General features: G+C 49.6%; 1 long non-coding RNA gene and 1 other non-coding gene across 5 annotated transcripts in view; both read right to left on the minus strand.

Annotated features, from left to right (window-relative positions):
• Positions 1–2,867: 2,867 nt before the first annotated feature.
• Positions 2,868–2,974, minus strand: LOC131837379 (U6 spliceosomal RNA). The gene has a single exon (XR_009355992.1). It is a non-coding gene; the product is annotated as a U6 spliceosomal RNA (small nuclear RNA).
• A 1,579-nt stretch (positions 2,975–4,553) lies between these two features.
• The window catches only part of LOC131835973 (uncharacterized), a 29,916-nt gene continuing 18,461 nt past the window's right edge, over positions 4,554–16,008 (minus strand). For 3 of the 4 annotated variants that reach the window (XR_009355436.1, XR_009355437.1, XR_009355434.1), the window contains 5 exons: positions 9,960–10,027; positions 9,490–9,817; positions 8,248–8,282; positions 6,554–7,402; positions 4,554–5,719 (listed from right to left, as the gene is read on the minus strand). This is a non-coding gene — a long non-coding RNA (uncharacterized LOC131835973). The remainder of the gene's footprint in view (positions 5,720–6,553; positions 7,403–8,247; positions 8,283–9,489; positions 9,818–9,959; positions 10,028–16,008) is intronic. The other variant, XR_009355435.1, reaches the window with a different exon arrangement.

Genomic DNA, 16,008 nt, shown 5'->3' on the forward strand with positions numbered 1-16,008 from the left:
AGGCGGCCGGGGCGAGCCCGAAAGGGTGCCCCATCTAGGCCAGAATCCCTGCAGATTGGAGGTGTAGGCGGATCCGACCCAGAAGGCTTTGTTGCAAAACCCTCCTGGGTTCCTCGTCCCTTCAGAAGTGGTTTGTTCTCCCCCAAATGTTAATAACCAAACGATTGGTATGGATGTAATTATCAATAATTATACGAATTATTGCTGATTGCAGGGCTCGTAGCTACTTTAATTAGTTTACCAGATTCTAATTAAGTTAAATGAAACATTAATAGGGAAAATATGCTTTGGAAAAAAACCCCAGGATTTTTAAAAAGCCTATTTCTCGCCACAACGTTGCCACCTTGCGACACAATTTAGGTATGACAGCCCAGAGTCCGAAGGCTCCAGATTAGGGAGCCTTGTTTTAGGGAGAAAACGTGGGGTTTGGGGAATAGCTAGAGGAATAGCTAGAGGAATACCCAGAACGTCCTCCTGGGTGTTGCGTCCAAATTTTTGGTGTCACACTCCTGGGCGGTGCCCACAGGAGGTCCTGCTCTGGAGTCCAGGGTGTGGGGATAAAGAACCAGGCAAACATGGCTTGATGTTTCACCCTCCTGGGAGGAAATCCCAACTCCATCTATCCTGCAAATCTGGCAAACTGTAAGCAAAACAAACAAACAACAAAACAAAACCAGCTGGAAGACCTCTGGATTCCTGGGACTCACCTCTGCATTCCTATGGCACTTGGCTTATGAAAAACTCAGGGGGTATTCAGTTCTCTGAGTTCTCCTCCGTTTTGTATATCTGTTTCCTATAGGACTGTAAGTACCCTGGCAACAGGGGCCGCATCTTGCCCTTCCTTGGAATCTCCAGGACAGGGCCTAGGGCACCCAGTAGCTCAACAGATGTCTCAATGAAGAGGTTCCAACTTTGTGGTTAGTCTGGGTGCTGGAAATGTCCGAAGGAAGGAGTCCCTAAGTGCTTCTGAATATCAGCGATTGCGAGGCAATTAAACTCATTTGCATCATATTAATAAAGCACAAATTTATTGCTCAGAAGATCCTTCATCAAAAGGATTATTTTGGAGGGCAGGTGTCTGCTAAGAGATTGTCAGCCTAGGAAAACTTTCTTCCTCTTCCAGCGTGTCCCAAAGACAGTGCTCCTCCACTCCTTCACATTTTGCAAGTTCACCGGGCACCTATTCCCAGCTACTCTGATCTAAATTCTAGCCTCGATCCTTTGCAAAAATACGACTCCTGTTCTTGAATTCAGAAAACCAGCAAGAGCAGAACTGGACCCATGTGCTCTTTCCATTAATTCTAAACAACTGTATCTTTCACTCTCTACCATCCAAGCTGGTGTAGTGTTTGGTTATGAGCACAAGCTCTCTAGCCAGATTTCCTGGGTCTCAATCCCTTCGCTGCCATTTACTAGTTGTGTGACATTGGGCAAGTTGTTGAATCTCTCTGCGCCTCAGCTTCCCCATCTGCAACTGGAGGCGGGAGAGGGTACCTACTTCACAGAACTGTGCAGAGCCAGGAAAGTCAGCCAGGTCTCTGGCTTTTCCAGGACTAAGAATTGCCTGTATTTCCTCGTATCTGCTCCAAGACAACTGGTCATACCAAGTGGAATAACAAGTTTCTTGAGAAGGAGAGAGAGTCACGCCAACATTGGTCTTTTTCTTGTTTGGCATCTCAGGAGACTTTGAAAACCACGCACCCAGTTACACAAGTTCCTCATAAGAACCAGGCATCTTTGGGGGAAGAAAGGAAAACCAAAGCTTGTCCTCCAACTCCATGCACTGGAGGCCGTGAGCCGAGGAGAAGGCGCAACGAGAGGTCCTACAGACCCACATTCTCGGCTGTTACCTGGAAAGGATCATTTCACCTCCACTGAAGAGAACAGAAATGGATCCCTGATGGAACGCCGCTAGGCAGCTCCGAGAGCCCGCCTGGAGAGGACTCGTCGCTGCCCTGGGGCGGCTTAGGGGCTCCGCCTCTGCTGCCTGCCCCAGCTGTGGTGAGCCTGGGAGCTCTGCGGCCCTGGATAGAGCCCTGCTACTCTCCGAGCGGCTGCAGAGACCGCTGGGCCCACTACGAGTGTGCTCTGGCACCTGCAAAGCTTGTACACCTTTTTTTTTTTTTTTTTTTTTCCTCCTGGAAAGAAAACACCTCGATAAAGTCCGCGCAGGAAATCTGAACTTTACTGGACTTTTCCCCTCTTCCCATCTTAACCAAGTAGGACTATGCTTTTTTGCAGTCATTACGTCGGGGTAGGGTCCCGATCTTTTCAGGGCCTGTGCCTCCAAAGGTCTTGCCGGGCCTCGCGGCAGCCACTTTCTCATGACATGATCACTGCCAGGGTGCTTTGCCTCTTGGGGTCTCCTGTAAAACGCTGACAGTAGTAGGCACAAGGCAGGGCTGTCGGGAGTACTGAGATACTGGAAGCCCCTGGCACATGGTAGATGCTTAATAAGGAGTGGGCATTGCTATGTTTTTAAGATTCAGAGGCATCATTTTAAGATTCAGAGACATTCAGAGAAGTCTTGTTGCGTGTCCTGTTACAGTCCCCTTGGGTCTATCATAGCACTAGGGGCCTGTTATATTTTGGACCTGAAGTGGGTCAACTTTGGCAAATCCGCTTGCTTAAGTGGTAGGTGCCTTAGGACTCCGGATAGTGCAGGGGAAAGCAGGGGCAACGTTGGGGAAGATCGAAGCCTGGGGTCGGGCGTAAAAAGCAGAAAAAGGAGAAAAAGCAGAAAAAGGAGAAAATCTGACTACGCCCCACCTCCTCTTATTTTATCTCCTGGGACTACAGTTTCCTTTGTGTGAAACAAAAGATAAAACCTGTAGGTGGGAAGTGTTTGCATTGAGGGACCGATGAAACAAAATATGGAACGCTTCACGAATTTGCGTGTCATCCTTGCGCAGGGGCCATGCTAATCTTCTCTGTATCGTTCCAATTTTAGTATATGTGCTGCCGAAGCGAGCACGAACCACCGGCTTTCCCGGCCAGCATATAAAGCTCAAAAGAGCCATATTTTTACAGTTATGATGACTATGCTGCGCGCTTTTCAAAAATCCCCAAATAATTACAGCATTATGACCTTTTATTATCTCGTACAGACAGTAATTGTATCTTTGTGATTACAGCTAAATTAAATCTAATTTTGTCCCTAATCTTCCAACGTTGTGTATGCAAATGAAGGGACCATGGGAAATTGGCCCTCGGCCCGCCCGACCTCTGCGCGCCCCCAGAGGGCGCCGGGAACACGCTCGGTCACGTGGTGCGCGCGGGCCCAGCTCTTGCTCGGCGTCTGGTGGGCTGGGCCCCCAGGGGTCGCGCGCGGGGCTGCTTAGCGAACGTCGCGGCGCAGTGGCTTCCGACGAAACGGGGGCGGGGTCAGGGCCTTTGGCTGGGGGGTGGAGAGAGGGGGCCGTGTGCGCCTGAGGGCCCTGCAGCATGCCGGACCCGCACCCCGAAGCGGCTGCGATCGGCCGGTGGGGCAGTCCGGGGTCTAGGGCCCGTGACCCCGCCAAGAGCTGGAACCACGGAGCGTGAACCGGAAGGGGGTGGGCAGGGTTGGCCGAGGGCTGCGGTGGGGTGGGCCACGTGGCGCCGCTGCTTCCTCTGGCGTGTTCGGGACCCGCGCCCGGTGCTTGGAGTCAAGGGCAAGGGGTACGGTTTGGTGTACCCCATAGTGTGGCACCATAGCGTGATTCGGGGTGTGACAGCCTGGGAATGGTCACTGCGTTAGGTCCCTTAGGCCTTTAACCCGACCCGTGGCTTTCCCCTCAAAATGCAGGTTAGAAAACAAGCTCTAGTTGGGTAATCAAGGCCAAAATTGCCCCTGCCAGTTGTGAAAGTTGAGCTCTGGAGCTAAGTCTGGTTTCATTTTCTCCTCCCAGTGGAACTCGAGCGAGGAAAGATTTGGGACCAGGGGTGCCCCCTCCCCTTTCGCTGACCTCGAGGATGCCCCCAAGGCCTTATCAGCTCAGACTTCCCTTCCTGCTGGCCTTCTCCAAATACCAAGCTCCTAGACATCAGCGGTGGGGCTGTGGGTCCAATAGGCAGTGGTTTGGGTTGCTGCGTGATTGCAGGACGCTTCGGTTCCGGCAAGGGAGCCAGGATAACATGGCAGAGCATTCTCAGTCCAGTGCTGAGATGGACTGGGAAGGAAGAGCCTGGGGGATAGACAGTGACTGGGGCAAGAAGGTGGGCAGGAGGGGAGGGGACGTTTGAGTAGTTGCTTGATAGGGCTGCAGCCCTAAGAGGGCAGGTCAGGCAGTACCAGGCAGAGGAAGACCTGGGAGCCACCTGAGTCAGTTTCACGGATCTGGCAAGTCCTCCAGGCAGGAGAGACCGCTGTGGAGGTGGTAGGTGCCCCGTGGACCTGCTCTGGCTCAGCACTGTGAGCCTGACTGGAGCCACAGCCAGGGAGTACCCGGCCTGGCCTCTGGCGACTTTGGAGCCCCTCCCCCCACCTGTCTTCAGTGAAATGGAAATCAGGTGCAGGCTGCCCAACTTCTCATCTGACCTCTCTCTAAATAAGCAGTAAGCAAACACAAACCTCAGAATGCTAATATGGCCTTTATTGAGCGAAAAGAGCTAATTTGGGCAACGATGTTTCCCTCAGATTTACAAAAGGGAATTGCAAATAACCAAAAAGCGTATTAGCATTGATGGGAGATGATGCTAATCTTCAATTAGCATCCACGTTTTTATTCATTTATTTAGAAGAAGAGCCTTTTCGTCACAGTCGATGCTCACACGTGTCACGGTGACAGGTACATCTCGTGGGTTCATAACTGCCTTATTGCGAAAACCAGCAGGAGATGGACCAGGTTGTTCACCATTTCTGGCTACACGAGCATGTGTTATTTTGAGCCAGACGTGGTTTTTTTGTTGTTGTTGTTTGTTTGTTCTGTTTTGTTTTTTCGTTTGTTTTTCTTATTGAGCAATTGTAACATAGAGGAGGGACATCTGAGTTCTCTCTTCCCGCATCTGTCTTTGTGACCTTGCCCAACTCCCTGGATTTCTCTGGTCCTGCTTTAGCTTCTGCAGAGTGAAGAAACTGTCCTAGAGATGATCTTTCATATCTCTCTCTGCTTTGGCATGCTGTGATTCCTGTGATTGATTTCTTTCTCTTTCTTTCTTTCTGTTTTTGTAACTGGGTAACTGAAGGACTTTTTTGGAGACTATAATTAGCAAGATGTAAACATTCAACACTTTCTGCTTTCTAAAAGAAGGGTGGAGAATTCTGTTCATCCTTGGGGCACGGAAGACCCCAAGAATTAGTCCACAGGAGCTACCGTGGACCTAGGGTCTGGGATCTGCAGAACCCTGCAGCACTCTCCTCTGAACCCTGAAGGCCCAGTGTGGAGGAAGGGGGGAGGGTAGGGATGAAAGGGGAGGAGATGGATTGGATGTGACATGAAGCTGGAGGACAGACGGATGGAGGACTCAGTATGGAGAGAACCAAGGGGATCCTGCTCCCAGAGACCCCAAGGGCATGGACACTAAAAGGCAAGGAGTATGTTTCTGCGTAGGTTATGGGTCTCAGAGCTGCAGGGGAAGCCGGCTCCTGCTGGCCCTCAGAGCTGTTGTCTTCGCTCTACTCTGAGACCCAAGGTGGCCTGAGTCCCGACAGACTTCGCTGAATGTCCTGGGCTGCAGAACATTAAGAGACGCAGAGTGGTTCCCTTGATCCCATCGGAGGTGGAGCTTCCCACCACTCCTGAGTGGGAGAGATCAGAGCCAACCTTTATTAAATCTGGATAAATGAAGCAATGGACTGTTTCATATTGAAAACATGTCAGTGAGGACATGAGATCTTAGGATTCTCTAACATTGTTATAGTATTCCCTTGAAGCCTGGGAGCACTGAGTGTTTCCACATGTCATTCATTTGAAATAAGAAGGGCTAGGGATTCCCATCAGCCCCACCAGAGGGAGGAGGAAGCAGGGGTGTGGAGAAGCAGCCATGGCCTTCTCTTTGCTGGGAACCTGGGCACGAATGGCATTGGTGGCATCCAGATTTTACCCAGCATAGTAGGGCAGGGAAGTGCTGAGTTCACAGGCCTGGCCTGGAAGCTCCAAGGGTCCAGACACAGGATGGGACTTCAGGCGGTCTGGGTGTGGAGAAGAATCCACCCCTCAGGCCCTAGAAATCCCTTTGAGCAGCACCTGCTCTGACTTAAACCTTGTTCTCCTAAGATCTCTTTTGAAGTATGCTCTCCCACCCTAATCACCCCAGTGTAAAGGAGTTTTTCCATATTTCCTTCTTTGCCTCCCCGAAAAGAAAGCCAGGGTTGGGAGGGGGGAGGTAGAAAAAGGTCTGTGTTCACCGACAGCTCAGAGGGTGGCCTCTGGGAAGAGGCAGGGTCACCAGTGGCCAGAGGGAGTTTCTCTTTGCAAGCCTCCTAATCCCCCTGTTCTGGGAGCCCTTGCTCTTCCGGCTTGGCCCCTGCTGTGGTTAGAGCCTTTCTAATCCATCCCAGATGCCTGACCTCAGTGCTGCCCCTTCCTAGCTTGATTCTGGAAGGGGGTTGGGGACCACGCTTTTCACTCACCCCCAGATCTCTTTTTTGCGCCTGGAGCTTTGTCCGTGCCTGCTTTTCCCCACCTGTTGGGCGGTGACTCCGAGGCAAGCCTAGCAGGGTTGTTGGAATAGTAACTGTAGGGCTATGTGAGTGGCCTGAGCACCTTAGAGGAGCTGCTTCCTGTGAAGTGTTTGGAGCAGGTCCTGGGTCCGTGGGAAGTTCGTAGTAGGTACACAGATACTCAATGTAGGCTTGCCTGGGCCGTGGTGTTGGTTAAGCATCTGACTCTTGGTTACAGCTGGGGTCTCGGTCTTAGGGTCAAGGGGTCAGGCTCGGCGCTCAGCACGGGGTCCCCTTGAGAGTCTCTTTCCCTCTCCCTCTGCCCCTCCTGTTGTGCTCTCTCTTCCTCTTTCTAAAATAAATCTTAAAACAAAACAAAACAAAAAAACAAAACCAAAAAAACACACAAACCCCTCCGTGTATAACCACTTCCTTACTCGTCTTTGGTCTTCTTAATTTTCCAAGAATCAGACTTTTTGAAAAGTGGGAATAGCTCCTCTTTTTAAAGCTACTGGAGGGATTGTTTCTTCGCTAGGATAACATTTTTGTCGTGGTAGCTCCTTTCCTTTGTTCCCGCTCCCCTCCGTAGCTGCAGTGAGGACTGTTTTCCCTCAGAGGGCTTTGCTGCCTTGGGTCTGATATGGAAAGCCTTGGTTGCATCTGTCTCTGGGAGGGGACAGCTTGTAACTCACTCCCTGCTGTTCTCTGAGCTTAGTGTGAATTCTTGTCCTTTCTTCTGATGTTCTGTTTCTTTTTCATGTCTTAGAGATAAGCAGGAGGGAGTCTTGTTCCTCTTTTGCTGATGGGGAAAACCTAGGCCTGGAGAGGAAAGGGACTCAGCTAGTGAGTGACACTGGAATTTGCTCCCAAATCTCTCTGGCTCCAAGGGCTAACTCCGCACCCAGATGGAATAAAGGAGTCCCACTGGACAGTTTTTGGAGGCACACTCTCTCCCGCGCCTTAACTCCTGCCTTTGAAGCATCCTTATTCTGAGCTGTTGCTATCTGAAGGGTTCACTGTGATTTAGTTCAAGACCCTCTTCGCTGGCATTCCCAGGGCAGCCTGAGAGCACAGGGTGTTTAGGTTGAGAGTGTGCAAGGGACCCTCTGAAAGAGGGACAAAAAGAATCTCCAAGTCCAAGTACGAAGGCTGCCAACTTCCAGGTTCTATCAGTTTTTCTATGTGGGGTTGCAGCTGGGAGAAGTGACACACTCTGTCAGCAGCTGTGTGCAGGGAGGTGTACCTTCTCTGAGCCAAGAAGGGCCATATTGACGGGGCCCAGCAGTGAGCCTCAGTTTCCTCCCCTCTAAGATGGAAGTAAGGATCTCCCTACTCGCTTTATTAGGTGGTGAGGCCCAATGGGAAATCCCACTGTATTTCCTTCTCTCTCTCTCTTTCTTTCTTTCAGATTTCATTTATTTATTTGACAGAGAGAGGGAACACAAGGAAGGGCAGTCAGAGAGAGAGAAGCAGGCTTTCTGCCAAGCAGGGAGCCCAATGCATGACCCTGGAATCATGACCCAGCCAAAGGCAGACATTTAACAACTGAGCCACCCAGGCGCCCCAGGAAATCTCACTGTAAAGTGCTAGATGGCAAAAGGCAGGACTACTGCTTTCTCAGCAGACACCCATCCCAGCCTCAGGTAGCTAAATGCTTTGCTTACCTGGTGAGCGAGGCATTTGTGCATTGGGAACAGACCTACAAAATATGAGCACCAAGATGAACCATCACATTGTATTAATATTTTCACACCACTTAACTCTCATTAAAATGTACTTTGCTGAATTTAATATGTGATTTCAAATGACACAACATATTAAGTGCTTAATATACTAGAAATTATGAAACTATTATAGTCGGTGCCATATGAAATAATTAGACTGAATTAAACTTTAGCAGCCAAGTGAAGGAAAGACTTCAACTTAGAATGTCTTAAAGGAGCTTAAGCTACCGCTGGAATCCCCTAAATAAACATCCAGAAATTAGGATCTTTAAATAAAAACTGGAACTGAATCTGGACTTAAACCCAGCTCTTCTGGGCTTCACTGCTGTGGGTGCTGTTGCCTTGGGGAAGTGGGGGGGGGGGTGCCAGGAGCCACCCCAGGCCAGGGTCTCAGGGTCAGAGCATTGGTGGCCTTTTCCCCCAGGGGCCTGGCTGGGGGTGGGGGTGACTCAAGTGGTTGGAGTAAGGAGTAAGGCCTTCTCCTGAAGGGACAGATTAGTCTTCTTTGCCCCAAATAAGCCAACTGTCAAAAAATTAAAACACACCCACCTTCTTTACCATTGACTGAGCGCTTTGTTTCTGGCAGGCATTTTATATGCACTTTTCTCATTTTGTCCTTATAGTACATGGACGTGATAGGCCACCATTTTCAGATGAGGAAGCAGGCTCAGATCAAGTGAATTATCCAAGCCTTACAATCAGAATCCATAGTGTTCTCCCGTACACCACACATGGCTGGTTCATTAGCGTGCATGTATGTGTGTGTGCATATGCATGTGTATACCACTTCCCATTTTTTAAAAAGATTTTATTTATTTATTTGAGATAGAGTGCGATTGAGAGAGCAGAAGCAGGGGAACAGAGGGAGAGGGAGAAGCAGGCTCTCTGCTGAGCAGGGAACCTGCCACAGGGCTCCAACCCAGGATCCCAGGATCATGACCCCAGCGGAAAGTGGACGCTTAACCAACTGAACCACCCAGATGCCCCAAGACAACTTCTTTTATTTTGTTAAAAAATTTTTTAAGACAACTTCTTTTAAATACTAAGAGGGAATGCTAATTTCTTGGCTATTTGAGATGCCATGTCTCAATTACTCATACCAGTGTGAAAAACTAACCCAGTGGGCTGTTTGAAAAATACAAATTTGAGTGTAGAGACTCAAACATAGTATCATTTACTTACCAGCAAAAATAATTTTAAGCAGGAAAATTTAGCTCAAGCAAACATGTTTATGATTAACCAAAAACATGTACTTTTCGTTAAGTATCCGCCTTAGGTTGTGTCATATAATAGAAAACAAAATCACTGTTGCTTTAAGGTGACAGAGGTTAATTTCTCTGCTGCATGAGACAAGTTGCCTTTCAAGGTCTGGTTGGATGGCTCGAGAGCTGGCTCTTTTACCCAGTTCTTGGTCCAAAATGGCTGCAGGAGCTCCAAGTTCCAGGCATCAGGAAAGAGGAAGGCAGGAAAAGCAAAGGATGCACATTACTGCCCTGAATAAAGTCTGTAACTAAGAAAGAAGAAGAGAATGGTAACAAATGGGCAGTGAGTGGTCCTTGGCCTGCCTCCTGGCACTCAGGGCATGATTGATAAATGTTACTCTAATTCCTTTCTGCAGAACATCAAGAAGAGGGAAGGGAAGTCATACTTACTGCGAGCATGCAGGAATCCAGGGACCATGCTGGACACCTGCACATCATCTCCATCGATGATCATAATCCTGTGTGGGTGACAGAGACAGATCAGGTAGGAGGAGAGGCTGCAGTTGGTGAGGGGAGGGTGAAGCTCTGTCCACAGGTGCAGATGGGAAGTTGGAAGGGAGAGAGAGTTGGAAGGTTTGCATGAGGAGCCCAGAGACTTCTGAGAAGGAAGGGATGATGCTCCCAGCCTTGATCTCCTAGAGTCAAGTTATTACAAACATGCAGGGTGACTCGGATAGTACAAACCAAAGTCCAGTGGCAGGGAAGTGGCAAACGTGCCCTTACAGTAAAATTGCCATGAGCGTGGTAGAAGGTGAAGAGATTAAAAGATCAAAAAGATACGTTAAAACCAGTAAAACTTGGGCAGGCACTTCACAAAACGGGAGCTCCAGGAGTCCATGCAAAAGCATCCTCAACCCCCTTAGTCATCAGGGAAATGCAAACTAGACTACTGCCCAGGTAACACGGACATGTCTGTGGCTGAGGAAGTCGAGCCACAAAGATGGGAGAGTCTGGGGCCGGAGTGAGGAGAAATTGGTGCAACCACTTTGGAAAACTGTTTGCAGAGCCTCTGAATCTGAAGATCAACTTTCCCCTGTGACTCAGTTGTTCCATTGCTCTTTGTAAACTCTGCAGAAACTCACTGTACCCTTTATCTGTAATGGCCCCAGCCAAGTGCCGATCCACAGGAGCCTGGATTAATAGCTCGTGCTGTCCTCATGCTTTGCAGGACTGAAAATCATATGCTTACGAACATGAGTGAACAACGTCACATTCGGGGTCCTGGGCTGAAATGTATCCCTCCCCCATTCATATGTTCCCATGCTTTAGGGAGTGGCCATATCTGGAGGTGCGGTCTTCACCTAGGTAAAGTCACCAGGGTGGGCCCTAAGCCAATATGAAGACGTCCTTATACAAAAACGAAATTTAATGGGGGTCGGTACAGTGTGAAGACCCAGGACAAAGGCAGCCACCTACGAGCCAAAGAAAGAGCCCTGGAACAGAACCTTGTCTCACGACCTTCAGAAGGAGATGGCTCTCCTGATGCTTGACCTTGGACTTCTACCCTCCAGATCTGTGGCACACTGTTACCGCAGCCCTTGCAGACCAGCACCCCTAGCGACAGGGGTAAACCTTGTGAACTTGATGCTGAGGGAGAGGAGTAAGGCATAAAAGACATATATAGAACCACACCATTATATAAAGTTCAGAGTTCTAACAGCAAAACTATATTGTTTAGGGACACATATGTAGGTGGTGAAATGGTAAGAAAAGCAAGGAAGGGATTGACATAAAGGACAGGGAAGTGGGAAGGGAGACATGAAGGCTTCTGGCGTGACAGCAACATCCCATTTCTTGGTTTTCTTGCTGGCCACTCAGGCGTTTGGCCTCTAATTATTCATTCACCTGAGCCTTTACGTTTACATACCATTCAGTGTTTATTGACAAAAAACTGTAAGAACAAGAAGGAGAAGGAGATAGGGGAGAGAGAGAAGAAGGAGGGAGAAGGAGAAATGGAAGGGGGTGGGGAAAGGAGCCCTTGGGCTGACTTGGTGCCGAGTGGATTGGGCTAAGGGTCTGTGAGACCACAGCTGTATGTAAGTAGAGGGTACTCCGCTGCCTCGGAGTACACCCCCTGAGCCCAGACTCTCAGGAGGAACACCCTCCCCTAGAGAAGTCGTAGTACCTTTGTAATCTAGGGAAAGCCACTGCCTTTCTCAGGGTTCTTTCTCCATCTTTAGACAGGGGAAGCCCCATTCAATGTCCTAAGGCTCTTTCTGTCTGTAGCTCAGGTCTCTGCTCAATGTCACCTCCTCCAGGAGGCCTTCCCTGATCGCTTGCTGACCATAGTACCTCCTTTCATTCTGTTTCCCTTTATTTTTCTTTTTAGTACTTAATACTTCTGATAGGTATTTATCACTGGAATAATGTCAAATATTAGTTTATTTGTACACCAGGAACAGGATTTTCATTTTTAAAGATTTTATTTATTTATTTGAGAGAGAGAGTGCATGAGCATGAGAGAGAGAGAGAAGGAGAACACAAATGGGGAGGGTAGAGGGAGAGGGACAAGCAGACTCCCTGCTGGGAAGGGAGCCTGTTGTGGTGCTTGATCCCAGGGCACTGGGATCATCACCTGAGCCAAAGGCAGATGCTTAACCGACTGAGCTACCCAGGCGCCCCTGGGTAGCTACATTTAACGTTCTTAAGAAAAAAAAAAAAAGTAGAAAAGATATACCAAAGTGTGTTAGACTACTTGATATTTTTTTTATCATACTTTCCAAAAAATTGAAATGTGTTCTTTGTACAGAAGCCCAGTGAGGTTAAATTCTAAGCCTGTGTTTTACTGATGGAGTGATGGTGGTTTTACAGATCTGGGAGGGCTGGAGAGTGGCATCCCCTGCACAACCACTGGGGGCAGCATTGAGTTCTGTGGCAGGAGGGGTGCATGATGATAGTAATAATAATAATAAAATAATGAGCATGTACAATGTCCCAAGAATTGTGGTAAGCAGTATCTAACTGGACCCTCACAACAGCTCTTTGAAGTGGGTACCACCAATATTCCCCATTTTACAGATGAAGAAAACGGCATTAGGAAACTAGATTAGGTGACTTGTCCAGCGAGCATGTGGTGAAGTGCCAATGGAATCTCAGGCTCACTCCCTGGCTACCCTGTGTCATGTGACAAACATTGGAAAGTCAGTCCTGGGATCCCCTTCTGAAAAAGCAACCCCAGTGATGAATCCAAGCCCTCAACTTTGGTTCATCCAGGAAGAAGTTACTGAACCTTCCATGTCCCAGACCCTCAAGGATAAGACAGGGGGAGTCTTTCCAGTAACTCTGGAGCTTGGAGGAGCTGGCAGGGATGGAAGCAAGAAAGGAGGGCTGCTGCGGGGGAGGGGAGGGACAGGGGGTGCTTCCAGTGGGAGGGGATGCCAACTTGAGTCTCCAAGGAGAGGAAGAGCCGGCCTGCTGAAGGGGTTGTGGGGGAGGTGTGGACAGTCAGGGCGGAAGAACAGCCTGAGCACAGATAAACATGAGATAGCAGAGAAGTACAGGAAGGACGTTCATTCTCACACTGCTGTCCCCTCACCTCCAGTGCCCCACCTGTCCCCTTCCCCAGTTACCAGAAAGCCATTTTGTTCAGTGGAAAGGTGGGCACAGTTGTTGTCGGGTGAGTACCTGAACATGCCGGTGAGAGCCCACTTCTCCTGGATATTTGGGCTTGGGTCAGGTTGTCCCTCCCCAAAATCTAATGGACCAGGATCCAGCCCGGGGCGCATCATGGCAGTGGTGTGCAGAGGGCTGTCAGGAGAGTGCGGGCACAGGCTGCGGGAAGTCTGAACAATGGGTCCACACACCCTGAGGTCCAGCAGTGGGCCCAACATCACGTTCCGTGACACATGCTGAGTCTTTTTAATTAATTTCTCATTTCCTTTAGCTCAGTGCAGTGCTCTTGACCCTTCCAAGGGCCACTGTCCTGTCCCAGCCCCTGTGAGAAGCAGATCATGGAAACCCCCCACCTACAGTTGAGGGGCCGGGGTGGGCTGCCTGCCAGAGGCTGGGCAGGGCACAGGCCGGCTGCTGTCAAATGACTCATGGTCTGGCTTGAAAATGGACTGTCTTCTGAGGAGTGTCTTCACAGGCTCAGACAAAGCTGCAGTTCCTGGCGGGCTCTATGGCTGGAGGCTGAGCAGGCTCAGGGGCTGGATGGCCCCAAGAGGCCGTGTGCTGGCTGAAATTGCAGGGGAGTAGCGGTTGTGGGTGGGAGAGGAAGCTGGGCAGGGAAAGGTAACTGAGTGGGTCCCCTGGCATCAGAGACAGACGCAGAGACACACAGAGAAGTAGACATGGTAGCCAGATCTCAGAACTGCCAGGTTTCTGGCCCTTCCTGAGGCTTGACGAGGGTCTTCACTGTGCCTTCAGAACCCTTCTGCCTCTTTCCCGGGGGGTCACCCCGGTGATGCCTGCTTCTCTGATACAGCCTACAAAACCAAAAGCCATGACTTTACTGCTGGCTGGGTCCATCCCTTCCTCTGTGACTTTCTGGTTTTCCTCTTAGAGGGAATATGAAACTTCAGGTTGGGGCCACCTTGCTGTCTTGGTGTCTGCAAGTTGGGATCTTGCCTCAGCCTCTAAAATTTGTGCATAGGTGACCTGGACCCCACTTCCCTTAGCTCCCCAACAACCATCCCGTAGCATGCTCCATCTGTTATAGCAGATACATATTTATATGTATATTTATTTATATTTATATCTGAATCCTGTGCTTCTGGAAGGCAGTGATGGCTAAGAAATCCCTATACCCTTTTAAGTTCTGGGGAATCCGCTAACTGCACTGGATTCCCCTTGCTCTGGGCATTCCCAGAAAAACCCATCTCCATGCTTTCTTACTACTCCCATAAAAGACTTGCCAATGACTCCCTTGTTCACCTGCCTTTCTAAAACCCCAGGCCCCTCCCTTTTCTTTGGGATGGTCCTTACCAATGAACATTCTGTCCATTGCAATAGTCTGAATGAAATCTTCATTGTCTGGTGCCTTTTGCTTTGACGATCACTAGAGGTTGCTGGAAGCATCAGTTGGACGTGCTGTCCAGAGTCCCAAGTTCCAGTCCTAGATCACTCAACCCCGAGTTCCCCTTTTGGCAGGTTTCGGGTCTCTGTGGAAAGGGCTTCTTGGTTGCAGCATGCCTGAGTGGCAACTCAGCTCTCCAGCCTTGCGCGGGGAGGTGGGGCCGAGAGAGCAGTTGTAACTTTTGCACGCTGCCACCAGAGGGCGGCAGCTCCGCGGAGGAGGGCACTGGCTTCTGCACCACCGGCTAGCTCTTGCAGAGCCTCTAAAATGCGCTTTGGAGTGGAGGCCCCGCAGCGCTTTCAGCCCTCCAGCGCTTTCCCCAGCTTGTCCTACTGCTTTCCCTCTCCCCTCACCATGCTCTTCAGGCGCCCCCTCCATGTTCCCGCACCTAGAGAGTCCTCCTCCGCTGATGCCCATCACAAGACTCTTGAGTGAGCTGGAGAGAGCTCAAGAGCCAACCTGGAGTTTCTAGGCCTCCAGGGCTTGTCTAGTGACAAAGTCTCTTTCTTCCCCTCTGCAGCCCTCTTACCCCCTTCTCCACTGGGGATACATTGAAAAATCCCTGCAGCTGGGAACTAGGGAGGAGCATCAGATGTGGGGAACCCTAAGCTCTGGGCACAGCACTTAACCATCAGCACTTTGGAGCATCATGATGGTCCCTTAAAGTGGGAAAGGCAAGAACGGTTACTCCCTTGGAAAGATGGAGAAACAGGTCCCCAGAGAGAAAAAGTGATTCTCCTCTGGTTGCGCAGCTCGCCAATAGCAGGACTGGGACAGGAGCTCAGTTCTCCATGCCCCAAACCTGGAGCCCCTCAGGGCCGCGCAGAACAGTCAAGTGATAGTTGGCCCCTTGGAAAAATTAAAAGTGAGCCTCCTGCAGAAAGGGGCTCCAGGTACCTCTGGGGCAGAGACCCAAATGCAGCGGCTGGGACCAGTGGGCTTGTGCAGTGCTGCGATTGGACATGGTGGGAGGATCCCGTTTGCTTTTTCGCAGTGTATGTATCTACATACACATTTTCACAGCAAATATAAATACAAAAGCCGGACTGTCCACAGTGGCCATCTCTGGGGGTTGACATAGCAGGAGTAGGAGAAGGATTTTCATTTTCTCTGTATTGTTCCAGTTATTCACCACTCTACGTATAAAGTATATGTAACAGAAAGAAGAAAAGAATGATTCAGTATTTCTGCTTGACAAAAAGGAGCACCTCCTTGCTCAAGTATTGGCGAATATGGAAGGGAATGAAGAAAATAACATTCATCAGTAATGTCCCCCCCCCACCCCCCGCCCCAGATATTGATGTTTTTCTTTCTGGTTGGTTACTGTCTCTAAAGAACATGGCTAACAGTATTGACTGTTCAGGAACTTTGTGAAGATTGAATGTATGCAATAGCTAACATTCCAGATGTGTTAGTTGTTTT

The sequence above is a fragment of the Mustela lutreola genome, chromosome 7, assembly GCF_030435805.1.
Source record: "Mustela lutreola isolate mMusLut2 chromosome 7, mMusLut2.pri, whole genome shotgun sequence".
NCBI classification, from domain to species: Eukaryota; Metazoa; Chordata; class Mammalia; order Carnivora; family Mustelidae; genus Mustela; species Mustela lutreola.